General features: G+C 45.2%; 1 long non-coding RNA gene across 3 annotated transcripts in view; it reads right to left on the bottom strand.

Moving 5' to 3' along the window:
* The window catches only part of LOC131895048 (uncharacterized), a 120269-nt gene that overhangs the window by 57095 nt on the left and 43208 nt on the right, over nt 1–19966 (bottom strand). For all 3 annotated transcript variants that reach the window (XR_009375087.1, XR_009375085.1, XR_009375086.1), the window contains exon 6: nt 5296–5409. This is a non-coding gene — a long non-coding RNA (uncharacterized LOC131895048). The remainder of the gene's footprint in view (nt 1–5295; nt 5410–19966) is intronic.

The raw sequence follows: 19966 nt of genomic DNA on the forward strand, positions 1-19966 counted from the left end.
ATCTCTTTGAAAAGCTTTTCTAAAAGCTGTGCCTTGTGGTACAGGCCTGCAATCCCAGGAGAGATCGCTCTCAGGAGCCTGAGGCAGGAGAATTGTGGAATTCAGGACCAGCCTGAGCAATTGACAAGGCCCTGTCTCCAAAAACTAGCCTCGTGATGCACCAGAGGAAAGTCACCGAAGGATGACACAATAAGAAGTGACTCAAAAACACGGAACAGAAGCAGTTACTGCCTCGTCACTGTGGCTTTGGGTTGAAATGCATTAGATTGAAACTTACAGCCTACTGCCCTGACTTGAAGAAAACCACGAACACAGCCTGTGAAGGTACAGGCCTCAGATAGTGTGCTAGATTTTCTTCATGTCAAGGGTACAAGAAGACTGGCCTTGCAGGCTGGTCAATAATACAAATTCTGATAAAACTAGAAATTACTAGATTTACACAACAGAAGACATCTGCAAAAACTTAGTGATTTCTGATTCATTACGGGAGTTTTGAGAACTGCCTGGGAGGAGAGAAGGGATTTTACAAGGGCCATATGTACTTGAAACAAACCACAATAGAGGCAAAGGAACAAGAAGGCGACGCTGCCCATGCTTAAAACCTTGCTACGAGGAAGGTTCCAGAAAGAGTTTTTGCTTCGAATGCCCCTAACATTTTGATCTCTTGAATCTAGACCCTTTGAGAAAAGGAATAGGTTTATCTAGAAGAAATGTATGTCTAGATGCCGCTTCTAGATTCTGCACACATTTAGCCAAAAGCTGATGGATTTGTGGCCCATGCATTCTTTTCCCTTGAGCCAGAGTGATAACACCCCAAAAGCGAGTCTTTTGTATGTATGATACAAGGAAGACTTCAGAAAATGGTGTCTTCAAATGAACACACATTTGGGCTGTAAACTACTCCCTCAACTTTTTACAAGAGAAATGAAGACAAACTGTAAAAAGACAAGTTAAATTCCAGCACATTCCTGGGGCAACAGAAAGCATTGTCTGGACAAGCATTCATCGGGCAATGGTGACGACATTTCTGCTCATTTTGCACCTAGAAAGACATTTTTGTCACATTTTCATGTGACAAAAGAGTCATTGAAGGTGACTACATTTGTACTTTTGTTCTAGAGGAAGGATAAGTAGAAATTGAGCATAAGGCATACATTATTGTTCAAGAGCACAAAACGTCTCAGAACCTCATTATCAAGCCAGTAAAGACTCCTGCACCTCAAACTGGTTGATTGTGATCCTGTACATACACGGTCACTTGTGCCCAAAACATGTGTGATGATCACTTTGACCCTGTATCAGAGCGATGGAGCCCTTACTAGTTTCTGGATAAGCTTGGCTCAGGAGCAAGAGTGCCAGACATCCACAGTTACAGGAATCTTTCACTGAGTTGGTGGTCTTTTGGGTTCTTTTCTTCTGAACTGGAAGAGTGAAATCCACACATCACAGAGGGTGAGTTTTAGAAATAAGCCTTTTCTAACAGGGAGCTTGGAAAGAAAGGCGGCGAACTCCTTTGCAGCTAGAGTGGTCCCAGGAGACAGACACAACTGAGCATCACTACCTTGGAGTTAATCAGGCTTTAATGGATGGAGGAAGGGGCTGTCCAGTCCCCTTCCCAGGTGTCAAGGTGTCTCACAATTTCAGTCACGTCTTCAGCGAAGTTTCCAGGAAACTGTTACTCCTTCGGGAGGAAAGAGCTCAGGAAAAAACCAGACCCCCTTTCTGGAATCCCCCAGCCTCTGGCCACGGTGGAACCAGAGACATTTAGTTGAAACACTTCTGGCAGGCTCTGGTCTCCAGGGAGTAAGTCTGCTGAACAGACCCACGGACACTTCTAACTTTTGGTCAAGAACGAAACTGGGTCAAAAGGTAAGTATGAAGTCCCACCCTCGGTCAAGAAGCTAGTCTCAATGGTTAGCTGCCGGGACAGGGAAAAATCAGTGCTCTTCAATGGAGTAACAATGGATATATCAACCACACTCCGGAGCAGACCCCATGCTTAGGAGTGGTTGGCCAAAGCAAAACCTACTCCATGTTTTTTTAAGAGAGAGAAAGAACATGAAGTTGGATGGGTTGGGAGGTAGAGAAGACTCTAGAAGGAGTTGGGGGAAGGAATTAGAATATGATCAAAATATATTGTATGAAATCCTCAAAGAATAAATAAAAATAGAGGGAAAATATAGTCATTCCCGTCCCCAATATAGTTCACGACCCCTTCTGCTCCGAGCTTTTTATTTCTCAGGCCTTACCTGCTCTTTAGAAGCTGTTTCCAACCCAGAACTCTGACCCTCACACTGAACTGGGCCGGAACCCCTGTATATGTCACGGAAGCCCCACTTCTCCATGAGGAAAGCTTATCACATCATGTCACTGTTTCTCATTCAGCTTGCTTCCAAGCAGAACAAGGTTTTATAATCCTGTTCACTCCTGTGCCCTGGAGACTTACCCAAGCCTCATACAGAAAAGCCCCCTCAGTAAATATGTACTATTTGAAAAAAAAAAAAAAGAGTAAATTAAGATTTATTGGATCATGAGATGAGGATATGTCCATAATCCCAGCACTAGGGAGGCAAAGAAAGACAAGAAAATTGGTGGTTATCCCCCACCCGCAGTCCCCCCAAAGCAACCTCATCAGTTTTAATGCGCCCATATGTTCTCAGTCTGTTTTACGAGTGGTAACTTTTACATGTAAGAATGTTATCATCCTGTTGCTAGTGGGTGGTGCTGAATGGGTGGTGGTGTCTACATTCACAAAACAGATGCAGCAGAATCTGCCCTCTGCGTTTCCCCTCACAACAGAGCTCAATGCTGTGTGGTAAAATGGAGTCACCCAGGACAAGATCTAGCCTGGAGGCCTCTGTTACACACAACAGAGGAGGCCAGCAACCTGATCCACACCGTCATTTACTTTTTCCTTAAACATAATTATTCATGACATTAGTAGCTTCAAACAAAAACATCTGTGCCGAGAACGATGCTGTATGTCTACAATTGCAGCGTTCAGAAGCCATGGCAGGAGGGACCATCAGTTTGGGGCTAGCCTGGGCTGCTCAGCAAGACCCCCGGGTCAAACAACAAAACCCATAATAACCAATGCTGAAGCTCACAATCCACCGTCTCACAACTGAGTTGGGCTCAGCTGGGCAGTTCTCTGAGGTTTTCTTGGGCTCACTCCTAAGTACAGTTAGCTCCCATCTTGCCTCTAGTGCGAGTTGACTTGTGTAGAAGCCATTCACCTGGGGGATGTCGTGACTGCTTCACATTGTCACATGACCCTGAACATTACCCGTCACATTACCCTGTTACCTATCTGCTCTGGTCCCCTCTACTAAATCTTCCTTCGTTGTTTCTCTCGCTCATACCCAAGAAGCCCACATTTACCTTCAGCCACAGCTCTACCTCTCCATTGATTTTTACCTTGAATTTCTTTTTATAAAGGTATCTATATTGCTTTTTTTTCATTCTTTCTAAGACATACTATCCAAATCTTTCAGCCCCCATAATTCTCCTAAACTGTCCAAGTCAAGACCACCAATTATTTTGTATTGCTATTTATTCCCAGTCCTCATCTTCCCTAACCTCTGGACATGTGGCACCAGTCACTATTCGTTTTGTTTGTTTGTTTGTTTTTGTTTATTGAGACAGGGTTTCTCTGTGTAACTTTGGTGCCTGTCCTGGCTCTCACTCTGTAGACCAGGCTGGCCTCGAACTCACAGAGATCTGCTTGCCTCTGCCTTCTGAGTGCTGGGATTAAAGGCGTGCTCCACCACCGCCTGGCTTACTATCCCTTTAAAGCACCCCCTTTACTTGGCTTCCTGGCTTCCCCTGGTCCTACTAGACTCTCCCTCTGGGTATTTAGGGGTGCCTTCTCTCTTAAAGTCAAAGTCTCCCCAGAACTGACCTGTCTTTTCTCTCCCCTCCCTGGCTCTCTTCCCTTTATATCAACTTTCTTGGCAATGCCATCAGGCAATTGATTTTAAGTATCATTAATATCCTAATAATTAATGGATTTATACCTAGCCTGGACCTCTACTCAAATCCAGACCCACTTCTTTTGCAGCCTACTAGATATTTCACTTGGCTATTTATCTGTATAATGCAACAAATTGTTGCAAAAATCATGGCTTCAGACAAGTTTATTCTATTGTAGCTGTGGAGCTTAGACGTCCAAAGGATTGCCGTTGGGAAGACTGGCCTGAGAGGTATGAGCAGGACTGTGTTCCTTCCCTGAAATTGTAGAGGAAACTCCGTGTTTTTCCTCATCCGGCTTGTGGAGGCAGCCTGCATTCATTCCAACGTGGTCCCTTCCACCTTAAAGCCAGCACTGGCTGGCTGAGTCTTGTGTCACCGACACCGGCTCCTCTGTATCCTTCTCCTCCTCCTAAAAGCTTATGACCACACAGGGAAAGATCCGAATTGTAAGCTAAGCTCATTAGCCGCCTTGTTTCCACTTTGCCGTGTGACAAAAATGGTCGTATAGGTTCCCAGGACCGGGCCGTGGGAGAGCCCCTTGGAGAAGCCACTCACCTATCAGGTGTCATCACATGTCAAACAAACATTATTAGAGATGAATTCCCAAGCTAACTGGGTCCTCTCATTCCTCCCCAGGTCTTCCCTAATCTCCGGGACGCTGACTTCACCCTTCTTAGTCCATGGAGATTGGAATCATCCACACTCTCATCTTCCTATCTCACGGCTAACTGACCGGAAAGTTCCGTGGTCCTGTCTCCGGGATAGAACCAGGCTCTGGTGAACCCCATCACTCCCAAGTGCTGCCATGGTTCTGGCTTCCCTGACCTGTGCCTCTTGGATGTGTACTTTGGTTGGCATGGTCGTTTGCCAGGCATTTGCTTGGGTTGTGAGGATTTCCCTGTCAATCACCCTTCAGCTCAGATTAACATACAAGCACCCCCCCCCCCGCCCCAAACCACCCACCTTCCCCTCTCGCTTCACTTTCTAACATTATGTAATTTACATATTTTGATTGTTTATTTACTTTTTTTGTCTCTACGAAAACAGAATATGCCATCCCAAAATATTCCTCTTTGGCATATGGATTTTTTTTTTTTTTTTTGAGAAACTGCAGACACAGGACTCTGAAAACGGAGCAGAATTTTTCATTTCCTAAGAAAGATTGACATCTAGGAAGGAAACTTCTGTTTATGAAGTTATCTCTGTAGCAGGAAGGGAAAAAAAATGCCTGTCTGTCACAAGAGAGCCTTGTCAATGGGGAAATCATGCCAACAGAAACCACAGCTGGGTTATTTATAAAGAGAAAGGGGAGCAGTTGCTCACAGTTTTGGAGGCTGGCAAGTCTGTATGAACACACTATCTTCTGGTCTTCCAGCATCATAACATGGCAGAGGGGATCTGTTGAGTGGTATCCCTCCAGCTTGAAGACACTCCATCCTGGAGAGAGGAAGAGGTTCACAGCATTCAAAAAGTTTACAAAACTTGGAAGACTGTGGAAATTCACCAAAATTACAAGACCTACGGAGCTCTCTCCCCAAGATTATATAAGCAGTGAGCAATGGCCAGAAAGAGGATACTCTTGGGTAGAGTTGCCGGCAAGATGAGGGGAACCCCAGCCACACAGCTTCTGTGGTGTCCTCAACCGTGCTGGTGGGGTAGAGGGTGTTTTTCAACTATGCAACTGGCAGGGATAGGGGAAGAGAGGAGAAGGGGAAGGGGCTGAATTTTTTTTCTATTTTGGCCCATGGTAGGCTGTTGCTAGGGGTAGCCAGGGAAATGAAATGAGTGATGTTAAGAAAGTCAGATGAATCTCATGGCTAGCCATGACTGGGGACTGAAAGATGGGGAGGGTAACAATCTATAAAACACAGTAAAGACCTACATCCGGGAACTGTCATTGCCTAACCAAAATGGAGGGGCTTTACAAAATGGAGTGATGGTGGCTAACACTTCTTTTTTGTTACCCTATCACCAGATGTTACCTCCTTGAGGTAGGAATAATATATTAGGAACCTCATTAGAAAAATACACAAGATTTAAAACTAAAAAGCTAAAATAGAATGCATTGAGGCTATACAGGTCTAGCAATGAAAACTTGCAAATGCTTGCTGCTTTCGTATTTGGATTAGGACCGTACATTGGTTACCACTGGGCTCCGGGTACACACTGAAGTCCAGTACAACAGAATGTGCTCTCCTTCATTACGTTTATTTTCCTTTTGTATGCACTGATTTTCTTCTTTTCTTTCCATGTTGCTGAGGACTGAACCCCGGGTCTCAGGCAAGCACTCTGCCACTGAGTAATGCCCTTAGCCCCCGGATGCGCAGATCTTATCCGGGACACAGAGCCCAGTGGACTCTTGTCTAGTCAGAACTAACACAAAGGGCAGGAGAGATTAACTAAATCCTCACGGCTGCCCTGTTTCCACATGGCTTTGTCATTAGTCCTGGGACTCGAGTGCTGACTGCTGAGTCCAGAAATACCCTATTCTTTACCAGTTCAAATACTGGCTGACCACACTGACCCTATTTCCAAGTGTCAAGTTCCAATGCCCGGGACATTGGAAGCTGCACCAACATCCTGCCTGAGCAGAGAAAAACTAAGAGTGATAGCATTGGTCTTACGCTGTCAACTCCTTCAAAGGAGATGGCAAAGCGAATCCCACAAATTCCGGGAATTTTCACCAGTGAGGACAAAGGAAAATGGGGATTGTTATCTGGGAGCTCAGGGTCAGGGGGAACAAACTTGGGACTTATATGGTAGGAAACGTCAGCATCGCCTCACAGGACAGGTGACACACCCCGCTCTGTGGCCGTGTGGTCACCCTCGCTTCCTCTCCATGGCATGGAAAGCATCCAGGAAGTCAGAATTGTAATGAATGGGGACAAAGGGGACTGCTGGCCGCTGATTAAAAACCCAGTTCCTTCAGAAGTAATTCTATCACATGTGACTCTGGAGCACACACTTTCTCGCCCATTTCTGACGGTTACGTGTGCCGAGTTACACAGATAATTCACGAGAACATGGATATCTAGCCGGGGGGTGTGTGTGTGTGTGTGTGTGTGTGTGTGTGTGTGTGAATGAGACTGGACAAGTGTTTATTGAGACAAGAGACAAGTCTCATTAAGTAGCCCAAGCTAGCCTCGAATTTAAGTACTAGGAATACAGGTTAAGTCCCACCTCGCCTGGCTTGTTTATTTATTTACCTACTTTTTTTTTTCTTTTTTCAGACAAGGTCTCACTATGTAGTTCTGGCTAGCCTAGAACTTGTCACATTGACCAGGATGGCCTTGAACTCAGAGATCCACCTGCCTCTGCCTCCCAAGTGCCGGCGTGTGCCACCACTGCCGGGCCATTAAATTCATTTCTTAACTTCTCCTCTTCTTCCTCCTCTTCCTCCTGCTGCTGTACAGACAAGGTTTTATTGTACAGTCCAGGCTGGCCTCAAGTTCACAATCCCCCTGCCTCAGCCTCCTTTATCCTGGGATTACAAGTGTGGATCACCACACACAGCTCTTAAGCATTTGGGGGAAGATGACCATATGCACTAATCAGTTCTGAGTTTATAAAAATTATACCCAGGCTACTAGCACTTACCAAACTTCCTTAGCCTTCCACATTTCCTCATTGAGATATTCCAGAGGAATAAGTAGTTAGAGAGACTGGATGAATATTTTTGACTTGTCTATTCATGTTCTTATTCACTCTGGTTTGGGCCAGGGGACATTAACTGATGAACCACAGCAACCGACCACACTGTCCCATTCTTGTTGGGTTTGGTCAATGGATAGGCTGATGGAGAGAGAGGCTAAACAGTGTGTTTTCCTGATACCCTGTCCTATTTACATGAAATGTGTTTGTTCCCCTAGTGAAGGTCCAGCTCCTAGGGAACGCTAGATTTCAAGTCTCTCAGTCGTGAGCATCTTCCACAGACCCTTCAGACACAGGGCGAGGTAGAGGTCCCTTATAGTGCTTGTCTCGGAGTACTGCTTTTTTTTCTTTTTTTTTTTTAAACCGGTTTCCACAAAACTCAAGTACAGTTTTGCAAGTAGTGCCTCTTCTGTTACCCAGTTAGCATGTACAGTTTCCTTTTACGATGCTTGCTATACACAAGTTCAGGAGCAGAGGTAAAATAACAGTGTCGCATAGTCAGGCATGGTGGTGCACGCCTTTAATCCCAGTACTCAGGAGGTAGAGGCAGGTGAATCTCTAAGTTGGAGGCCAGCCTGGGCTACTAAGCAGGTTCCAAGATAGCCAGGGCTACAGAAATCCTCTCTCAAAAATAACAAAACAACAAACAACCCTCACACACACACACACACCCCGAAAACAGACAGACAAACAAAAAACACCCCCAAACCCAAAAAGAATAACATGGTCTCAGAGGCAGCTCGCTCATATTTGGTCTCAAATAGATTTCACACCCCTCTGTACCTGGAGAGTTCTCTGTGTTGTTTATGCTCACACTAAGACAGACCTCCATCACATCTTGATCTGTCCTCATTCGGAACGGCAAAGTGTTTCTTTGAAGACTCCACTGTGAGGGGCCCAGGTTCAGGGCAGGGCGTCTCTGAAGACTATAGGGCACTCTGTTGAGCAACACCCCTTCTGTTTATCCCCTCAGAATCTGCTATCTTGTGACTGTTTCAATTTAAAAGAAACAGGAAGGGAGAGAAACCAATTGGCAGTCCAGTGGCAGAGCAGGAGGGCAGCCATCCTTCATCCTGGGGGACCGAAACCTTGGCTCTGCAGAGAACAGGAGGCTTCTTTGCCCGCCCAGGCCAGTCTTCTAATCAGAGATGGGGTCAGCCCCTGAGCGCGCTGCTCAGCAGGTTGAGAATGGATTCCTATCAGCGAACTCAGCAGTTCCTCTCGGACAATAATAATACAGACTCCAGAGAGACTGCACAGAGCAAGGGGTCCCAGCCAGAGAGGGGCGCATCGGGAGAGCAATCACAAACTGTGGCATACAGCTCAAATCACACCAAATGCAGCTACGTGTTGCCATCATCCAGGAAACGATCTGAACGGTAAGAGATGATCAAAAGGAAGGCTGGCAGAGAAAGCGGGTAAGAGAGGCAGTTGGCTCCCACTCATCCTGGTGAAAGGCTGGGGGGGGGGGGCAGGGAGTGAGGCCCATGTGGATCCTTAGCCCTGATTAGTAACGTGACATGCCATTCATGAATAATGTGGGCACCGGAAGGGAACAGGAGCGAAGCAGAAGAGAAGAAATCAAAGGGAGAAAATTCCACAGATTCCGCAGGAAACGTCAGGTGCTGTGACCTGGCCTGGTCACTTGGTTCATTTCCTTGAACATGTTTCCACATATTAGATCAGCCAACTAGTTTGTTGGTTTGTGGGCCTGTTCGCACCATACGGGGAATCGCTCAGAGCAGTGGTTAACATACACACCGCCACTGAGTATTAAAAGTAGCCCAACTGATACTTTATTTGCTGTTGTAATTCTCTGCTTCCTCCCTCTTTATCTGCACACACACACACACACACACACACACACACACACACAGCCAACTCCTGCCAAACACGATTTTTAGGGCGCTGCCTTGGAAACCACCTGAGGTCAAGAACTGTTTTCTTCCTCTAACCTGTCATGAACACATGCTTTGTCACATTCAACCAACATGCAGTTCTAGAAAAATGGGAAGAAAGGAGAGATTCAGGCCAAGTTCTCTGTTCTTAGATTCGACACAAAACAATGTTGGCATGGTGCTTTAAAGCCTTTTGCAGCTCACGCTCCAATTTTTATTTCCACGTATACCGGTAATAAGTAGGTGTTTGGCACAATCTCCTCCCCTCCCCTCCCCTCTCCTCTCTTTTCTCCTCACCTCTCCTCTCCTCTCTACTCCTGGAGGTTGGACCCTAGGCCTCAGCAGGCCTGCTGGGGAAGCGTTCCCCCATTGAGCACCACACAGCAGTATCTGTTGGACTCTGAGTAGCATTGCTCAGGTGCATGAAGAGTCTACCAAATGGTGTATTGCATGTGTGTGGACATATATGTGTTATTTTGCCCTCTCTGGCCACTCACTTATAGCTTTAAAATAAACCTAATCATTTTGTATTAATAATCTTTCAGGGAACAAGATTTTGTTTGGAAAGGCGTTTGATTTTTTTTTTCTTATAAATATTCATGTGTAGAGGTTTCCAGTGGACGAATACATGCAAAAATCAAAATATGTTTGAGATTCTCCACCCCCATGAATACCTAATAGTATTAATCTCTCATACTTAATATGCACCCAAGGAGTCCCAGCCCGGGAGGGGCACCACCGGAAGGGCAATCATAAACCATGGCGTACAGCTAAATTCACACCAAATGCATCTACGTCCAGTGAACATTCCGAGTCATGGGAGATTATAGAAAGGCAGGCTTGCAGAGAAGCAGCATTTCAGGATGGCTGCTGGAGGCAGGAGAAGCAGTGAGACATGAAGGAGAAGAGCACCCTTGATGGGTTTTCTATCAAGAACGTCCTATTTGTTCTTGAATGAAATCTTGCAAGACACACACAACCCCGTGCTTACATTCTAGCTTGTGGTCAAATCAAAGACCGAGCGATCAATAGGTGAGCAAGCTTTCACAAATACTTGTGTTCACTGATCCGTGAGGACACTGAGCATCAACACTGGCCAAGAGACAGGCAAAGGAATCATTTCTTAACACTGTGAGGATCTATAAATGTGTAAAAGTTCAGTGTTTTTAAAATTAAAACCCCATAAAGGCAACCTCTTTAAAGTTGTATTTACTTCCAACTTTTCCTTATTTGAGATTCTCCTTCTTGCTGTAAATTTGAGGAGGAAGGTAAAGTCATAGCGGATGCTTACAGGAGAAAGGGTGGATACGTGCCATTTCGGAGCGGCTTAGGAAAACGCTGTGAAGCAAAGCTCGGACGCTGTTGGCATTTACTCGCTCTCCATCTCCCTAAAACTCGGAGGAAATCGCATTCTGGTTGGTGGAATGCCTCAGAGTTTTAACATTTCCATTTTACACAGGGAAATCGGATTTGACCTTCAAAATACTTAAGAGAAAGGCTTTCTTAATTTCACTACTTCACAACATGAAAAACCCCGACTGTGGGCATTTTTAAGGCAATGGGGAAAATTTGTTAGGTCGATTTATTCTGCTACACGATCTTTTTGGGGTGAAATGTTAGCAGGGTTTTAGTAGGATACCCTTGCTTTTAGGAAATGTGGGGTGTGATGCTTGTCAGGGGAGTCCCATGGGGTCTGTAGCACACATTTAAGTGACTCAGCCCTAAAAAGATTCACATTGACAGAAAGTCATTGTGGAAAATGTTGACAATTGGCGTAGCTACTAAGGGTTCCTCTAAACACACACAGGGTCATGCTTTCAAACATCACCCACACCACAGACCTCCTCTCCCATTCTCTCATCTCATCCTTGGCCACACTCAGGAACAGACTCCAGAATAGGAAAGGAGTGGTAACTTCATAATTAAGATACCCAGAGCATGAACTCAAAACGAAGGATTCAGAACGGGAGACAGGGAACAGCAAGATGGATCAGTAGATGAGGGCGCTTGTCACCAAGCCTAATGGCCTCAGTTTGAGTCTGAAAGGACAGACGGATTCCTGCGAGTTGTCCTCTGACCCTCACCCATGTGTTGTCACATGTACACGCCCACACATACATATCACACTCACACACATACAAATAAATAAATATATAGATATACACACACATGAGTAAATAATAGATTAAAATGTTTTTTTTTTTTTGAAGAGTGGAAGATCCATCCTAAGATGGGCGTACGTCTTAATGCTCATAATTCTTCTCATCCTTTTGTGGGAGCCAAGATAGGGAAGGGATTAGAGAAAGAGGGGTCAGTGGTGGAGTGGGGAGGAGTGATATGAACAGTATATACATGCAAAGGAACCTTCTAATGGAACCCATTATTCTATAGGCTAACAAAAAAGAATTTTTTTTTAAGACTAGAGGAAAGCAACCAGACCTTCTTAAAGCATGATTTAGGCAAAGAGATAAAGATTTCCATTGTACCACTTATTCTTTCGAAAAGCAAAATGTATTTTTAAAAATGACTAAGCTGGGTTGGAGCCTCAGTACTCAAGAGAGCAAGGTTAAAGGACTGCCATACTCTCGAGTCCAGCCTGGACCACATAACAAGATCATCACAAAGAAACAAAACAAATTGGTTTGGTGTGCTTGTTGACAAGCACAAGGACCTGAGTTCCAATCCTCAACAACTACATAAAAATCCAGGCATGGCCAAACATGCCTACCACCCCAGTGTTGTGAGGGCCAGAAACAGGCGGTTGCTGGAGCTTGCTGGCTGGTGCCCGAGCTCCAGGTGAGAGACCCTGCTTCAAAGGAATAAAATGGAGAGTGATAGAGCCGGACAGGCAACATCCTCTTCTGGCCTCCACAAGCGTACACAGGCACACATACCCATCACACATCCCTGCCCATACACCGCAAACAGACACCTTCCCACATACACACAAATAGAGAATAAACATGAAGCCAGATATCTTAAATTAAATAAAAATTCATATTGCATCTGTGCCATTTCTACACATGCCAGCAGTCACTGCTTGTCACGTGATTAAAAGCTCTTTGCAAACATTGCTTTTAAAGACAAGCATTGGATATTGTCACTCACATGTACTTGCAGGGGCTGTGGAGGGCAGAGGAGAGGCATGAGGAAACGCTGCTCAAGGGCTACTGAGTTACAGCTGAAAGCCACAAACCATAGTGCTTCTTACAGAGCGGATAATAAAACTGGTATTTAGATATGCCAGAAGAAAGGAGTTTGAGTATTTTCACTGTAAATGGCAACGCGTGAGGAGGACAGACATACTTCACTTGATTTAAGCATTAAAAACACACGCTCATGAAAACATCCTGTGCACCCTGTTGATATTGGTAATGTCTATGTGTTTTAATATCAGTTAAATAGAGATTAAAAAAGATGACCCTGGATCCCAAACAGAGAGTATCCCAGAGCAGCAGATACTTTCTGGAAAGTTCCATCTCTGCAGACCGGACCGACATTCCACCATGAAGCTTGTCTTTGGATATCCACAGAGAACACTGCAGGGAGATTAGGATGGACACCAGTGCCCCGGCAAAAACTCCCCGGCTATTGTCTGGGCTGAAGGCTGCTGCCCTCCCCACCCCTCTCCCCTGCAATAAGAGAATATAAACTTCTTGGTCTCCCAGGCTACTGAACCCTCGCTTCCCATTCTCATGGAGTTTTCCCTGCCGGCATAACTGTTTCCCCCCTGCTAATCTATCGGCTGTCAGCTTCTTCCATCAGGTCCAAACCTTCAGAACACAGAGGGATTCCTTTTACCCCTATGCCAGACAATAGAAAACAGTTTCCCCGGACCTAAGGAAGAAGGTACCCTGGGGAGAGTTGAGAGCCTTGCTATTCTCAGCCATTTGCTTGCCTTTCAGTCAAGGCCTTCAGGGGAAATGGGGTCGCTCCAATTTTGCTGAGAAAACATCTGGAGAGGTCATTGAAAATGGGCCTGTTAAGACAGCCCTCTTGTGTATTTACCATCTCAGACAGGGATTTAACTCATTGTCCCAAGCGCCCGCTGGGAGCTGAATGCTGCCTTGGGTCATGATATGGTTATCCGACTTCCCCCAGTGCAGAGGTTATCAGTCCACTCTAGTTCCTGAAGTTACAGGGAAGAATCAGTGTAGCCTCAAATGCCAGGATGACCATCACAGGAAAAGGCACAAAAGAAAACAGGTTGGCACAGGCTAACCCCCTGTGTGAGAATGAAAGTTATCAAGGTGGTAAGCCCAGGGCATTGTGGGTCATGATCAGGATTTACAATTTATATGCTACCAGACAAATTGGAGAGAATCCTTGGGATATAAAGTTCCCTAAACATTGTTAGTTCTAGGGATTACAAACTGACTTTGGCCAGGCGGTGGTGGCGCACGCCTTTAATCCCAGCACTCGGGAGGCAGAGCCAGGCGGATCTCTGTGAGTGCGAGGCCAGCCTGGGCTACCAAGTGAGTTCCAGGAAAGGCGCAAAGCTACACAGAGAAACCCTGTCTCGAAAAAACAAACAAACAAAAAAAAAACTGACTTTGGACCAAATGTACTGCACAGGTATGTGTGGCCTGGAGCGATTGTTTTTCTTTTTTGTTTGTTTGTTTGTTTTTTGCTTTTTGTAGTTTTAAATGTGATTTGGTCAGATGTGATGGTGCATTCATCCCAATACTTAGGGAAGACAGAAACAGGTGTATCTCTGTGAGTTCTAGGCCATCCTGGAGTTCACATAGCGAGTTCCAGACCAGCCAAGGCTGCATAATAAGCCCCTGTGGTGGTGTCAATGGGAATGTTTCCCATAGGTTCATGTATGTGAACCCTGGGTCCCCCCAGTGGATGGTGTTCATTTGGGGAGATTTAGTAGGTGTGGCCTTGCTGGAGAAAGGTCACTTTGAGGTTTAAAGACGAGTACCATTTTCAGTCTCTTCCTTGTGCCTTTGGTTCAAGATAGATGCTCTCAGCTTCCAGCTGCAGCTACCACGTGGGCGGCTTTGTTTCCACACTTCCCTGCCATGACAGGCATTTACCCTCTGGAACTCCAAGTCCAAATAAACATTTCTTCCTAGGAGTTGCCTTGGTCATGGCTTTGTTGGTCATTTCCTCACAGCAATAGAGAAGCTACTAAGATAAACTTTACTGGGGGTTGGGGAGCAGGTTTGATGTGATTTGGTAGCATATTTAAGAATCAAAACATTTTATATAAAAATGAGGATTCCTAGCTTCTCTTAGAAAATAGACTTCTCAACACAGGTCCCACGCTATTCCTTCATGAAATCCATCTACTGGTTCTGAATAACAGTTGTGCTCCTCAGAAGGAATCTGCATGACCCTAGTATCTGATCCAAAGGAAACTCCATCTCCCCAAATTCCAAAAGGCGGAAGGGACAAATGTCTATCTGTGTGGTGTCTATTAGCATGCTGGCCTCCAGGCTCCCTCAGGATCACAAGTACCTGCTACACATTTCAAAACCCATGCTAGCATCCTAGCTCTTCTTAGACTTTGGTTGTGAGCCTAGCCTTTAACGGCTGAGCCATCTCTCCAGCTCCATCCTAGGTCTTCTAACCTCCTTCCCTACCCTAACTTCCCCAGCTCACCACCCTCCCTCCCCCAAGCTACTCATTCTTACAACCCTGCTATTTCAGTTATGTGCTCTCTCACTCTCTCCCCCTCCCCTCCCCCTCCATCTCTGCTCTCCAGTACACACCCACCCACACCCCTACTCTGCTCCTGCCTCTCTCATGGCCAGGTCCAGTTTGCTGGCCATATTCTGTTTGTTTTTCTCTCTCTGCTCTGGACTCTTCCAGACACCGACACCTCTGACTGTTTCTCTCTCTCTCTCTCTCTCTCTCTCTCTCTCTCTCTCTCTCTCTCTCTCTCTCGTCAAAACCTTTCCCTTTAATCATACTATGGAGCAGTCATGTTATCAGTTCATACAACTAGGACTCATTTTGTGTCTAAAGAAAAGGCAGGACACCAGCCACTTTATCATGACTGTTTTATTTAGAGTTAAGTGAGGTGTGAGGGATTCTTATCTGCTGTCTCTCCTCTCTCTTGAATTATATTTTATTTTATTACCTGTGCTATGTGGGGATCTGCCTGCAACATCAGATCTGGCCAACAACCCTCCTATCTTGTGTGTGTACACAGGGACATGGGATTGCACAAGCTGGCCCTGATCTCATCATCCTCAGCCTCTCAAAATGCTGGGATTATAGACCTGTGCCACCATGTTCTGCTTAGGCAGCCATAGGGGAACATCACGGTGAGCAATCACATGCACACACCTTTAATCCCAGCACTCAGGAGGCAGAGGCTGGTGGATCTCTGTGAGTTCAAGGCCAGTCTGGTTTACAAAGCAAGTTCTAGGACAGCAGGACTACACAGAGGGACCCTATCTAGGAAAAAAAAAGTCTTTATTAGGCAGTCATAGGGGACATCACTATGTATATAGTCCATCACTAACCAAAAACATTATTTTTAAAACATGATTATTAACGTGCAATCTGAGATCCCTTATAAAGCACATTTGATTCATGATGTCGTGAAATCAATGTACTAGTGAGCTTGAGATCCTCACTAAAACAAGAATAAGGAGACAAAGAATAATTGCCTCTGGGCAGCTTTCAAGAAGTGAATTGGGTTTTTGACACACTTATTATATTCTGTGTCCATAGTCTCCCCATCCCATAATCCTCAATGTCCACTGTATTCCTGTAGCCCAATGAAAGTGCACATTGTTGTGAGGTACCCACCAGAGAAGACTGCTCAGGCGTGGGTTTAAGCCAATAGAAAGTCTTTATTAGCCAGCTGGCGACTACACTGGGTGTTTGGGATCCCAGTGCAGCCCTAGCCTCAGAGTGAGCTTTTAAGCACAAAAACCGTGTTCTGGGTTGACATTCCTCAGTTACAAGAACAGTTAGCCAGAAGCAGAGCTACAGAAGCCAAAAGGCAAGGTAGCCTTTCCCAGAACTATGGACTTTGATGGATTAGGTCTTTATTTTCATGTTGGCTGATGGTACTGTCTACATGCTGAATTTTATGGCTTGAATGGCACTTTCACCATGGAGTCAGTCTACTAAGGTCTGGTGCCTTGTTACACATTGGCCAGCTCTGGACACTAGGAATTTTATCATTTTGAACTTAAGTGCACTCTCCCACAGTCTACTACAGAATACTAACAAATACTGCACTAAAATTTGTCGATGCCTTAACCCAGTGCCAGGCACAGAGTGTGTGCTGGATGATGAACATGGATTCCTTTCTGGATTCCTTTTTTTGGTTCTTTTCCCGCATCACATTTTTTTTTTTTTAAGCAAACATTTGAGTGACTTCTATATGGAAGGCTTGCAAACTAGAAATAAAAAGATGAATAATACACAGACTCCAAAGCCTAAAAACTGAGACATTTATAGCGGAGACTGACTAGGATGGCTTCTGTCACATCACTGGGCCAGAAACGTGTATCAGACTCACAAAGTAAAGTGGGTCAGCCGACTTGTTAAAACAAACACAACAACAAGAAAGTCCCCTTATTTAGTCACAATTGTGGGGCGTGAGGAGAGCAGGCACATGGTTTGGAGATTGTGTAGGATCTAAAGGTGGCGGATCCTAAGGAGATGGATGCTGATTCAGTGCGGATCTATGGGGGATTTGCCTTCGTATTTGGAGTAAAGACCTCAATTGTCTTTAGCCCAGATGAATTATGGCATTGAGAGCCTGGGGATATGGTTCAGTTGGGAAAGCACTTGCCAAATGTGCACAAAGCCCTGGGTTTGAATCTCAGCAGCACATAGACAGGGTGTGGAGGTACATGCCTGTAATCCCAGCACTTGGTGGGTGACGCTGGAGGATCAAGAGTTCAAGGTCATTCTAGCTAGCCTTGGTTACTTGAGACCCAGTAAAAATAACAAGAGCAAAAAAAAAAAAAAAGCTATGAATCCAATTTTGAATTTTCTTTTTCCGGAAGGTAATTTCATCCTAAATTTTATTGAGAGAGGAGGGAGAGGGAGAGGGAGAGACAGAGAGACAGAGGAGAGAGAGAGGGGTTGAGTTTTAGCACAGGCACACCTGTGGCACGTGGGGGTTGGTTCTTGTCTTCCACCATATTTGGTCCTCCTGTTCTTGCCATGTCCCATCATAAGAGCCCTGGGGTTACAGTTCACACCACCTCGTCCTGGTTTATATGGAGGTTAAGGAGAATGGAACTTAGGCCATAAGACTTCCACAGCAAGGGCTTTTATCTGCTGAGTCGTCTTCCTGGCACTCATTCTGAAATCGTTTGTTTTAGTTTGTTCCTTTGCTTTTTTGAGACAGAGTCTGGCTACGTAGTCCAGACCAGCCTGAAACTTGTCATTCTCCTGCCTTGGCATCTGAGTGCTGGGATTACAGGCATGAGATTATAAATATTGCAAAAAGGGTCTGGGCTGGACAAACTTTTGACTTCCTATAAAAAGCTTTTGCAGTAAAGCTCATTAAGGAAGGGAATGGCTCAGTTGCCTTTAGCCTACTGGCTATGGGTGGGTTAGGACTTCTGTTGGTCTTTTCTGTGTCGAACACACAGATTGCAAGCCCAGCGCCACTTTGAGATCTTTGGCCTGTATGATAATGAGTATTCAGAGACAGGTAATTCCTGGGGGGCACTCACCAACCTAAGACAGAGCATCTGTGTGGCCTTGGCAAGTGTCTGCATGATGGGTAATGTGACCTGCTGACGTCCCAAGCAACCTAAGTCAGAAGCTCATTTATTAGTAAAAGGGGGACCTGTAGGGTCCTGGCTCCTGTTTTGGGTAACTGTTGCCTTGCTTGCTGACCTTGACCTTGATATCCTCCCTATGCTAATTCCCTGCCAGGTTCCACCCTCCTGAATGCTTAAGGGAAGTTCCTTGTCTGTGTATCCTGCATACTGGATGTTAACAGCTTAGATACAAGATTGTAAAATATCGGTAGCAAACTCCCCCACTCCCCGGGTTCTCCCATTGTGCTATAAGCCTGTATTAAGACCTTCTCCCTCCTTCAATAAACAGCATTCAGCATTCAAAAATAAAATAAAAAAAAGCTTGGGTAGTTTACCTGCATAAAATAGATTGAATGAATTAACCAGGACTAACAGACAAACAGTCCTTATCTGTTTGTGGATAATCTGGCAGACAGTGTTAAGGGTGGAGTGTCACAGGGAGCAGAGACTGGGCAGATTTTCCCCTGGCACTAGACCTGAGGACTCACTCAAAGATTTGCTCTACTCTCACTGGACCCACCTTCTCTGAGTGGACAAGGAGAGCCAACTTCAGTCTGTGAGCTCTGCAGCTAGACGATGCTGCAGGTCGGACAACTCACCTCAGGAGGGCGTTCCCACAAGTGCTTGGGCTAAGAGGAGTTTTGGTGTTTACACAACTCTCTGCTCCACTTTAAAGAAGGAAAGGAGGGAGGTCCCTGTCTCTCTTTGCCTGCTGGCCCATGTCAAAAACCCCAGTAAAGATGCAAGAAAACTCCAAACTCAGTCGCTCTGCAGAGCAACGCCAGGCAAATGAACTTCTTGGAGCTGCAGGAGATGCCAAACCAGGCCAGGTACCAAAGCTACAAACCATGCCCAAGGCTGTTCCTACAGTGTCTGCCCGCACAGCCACAGCCCTGCCTGTGCTGGGCTGCCATGCTTGGTGCATGGTTGGAGCCAGACACAGAGGCAGGGTGGGTCTGAATCCATGTCATCACTCCGGGTTCCACCATGGATAGCTGAACCTCATAGAATTTAATATTCAAAGTCACAGATGAGCCTAGTCCGGGTTAATTCATTCAGTCTATCTGTGCAGGAAAACTACCCAAGCTTTTTATAGGAAGTCAAAAGTTTGTCCAGCCCAGACCCTTTCTGCAACATTTATAATCTCAAGTGTTGAGATTAAATTATGAATAAGACTTATACCCACAGAGTGAAATCAATCCTTACCTTAACCATCCTGAAATAAAAATATAGACTATGACAAGAAATATAAGTAAGTTGTTCACTGTGTCCTCTTCAAATCCTGCCCCCCTTCCCCAAATCTTATGTCCAGTTTAGTGCTATATCTGATGGAGAGAGTTTTTAATTACTGTTTTCTTCTATCTGTCCCTTTTCAAATGGGATGTAAGTTAACAGAACAGTACACATTCCCGTACTATTTAATATGAAAGGGAACAGAAGTAGGCTGGTCCTTGCCCTGGCTGGCACACCTGCACACCCTTGTTACAGAAATGGAAGCAACAGCATTTGTAAATACACCGGCTAAGATAGTTTTTGAGGCATTATTATTTTAACCTGGAAAGCTTTATTATGTCTGTATGTCTCCACAATCAATAGAGTTCATTTTATATTTCTTATGCCATATGTAACAGACTGCGGATGGGTTCCCATATAAGGAAGCGTGATCTGGCCTTGAAAATAACTGGAGATTTACAA

Source organism: Peromyscus eremicus, chromosome 18 (genome assembly GCF_949786415.1).
Source record: "Peromyscus eremicus chromosome 18, PerEre_H2_v1, whole genome shotgun sequence".
NCBI lineage: Eukaryota > Metazoa > Chordata > Mammalia > Rodentia > Cricetidae > Peromyscus > Peromyscus eremicus.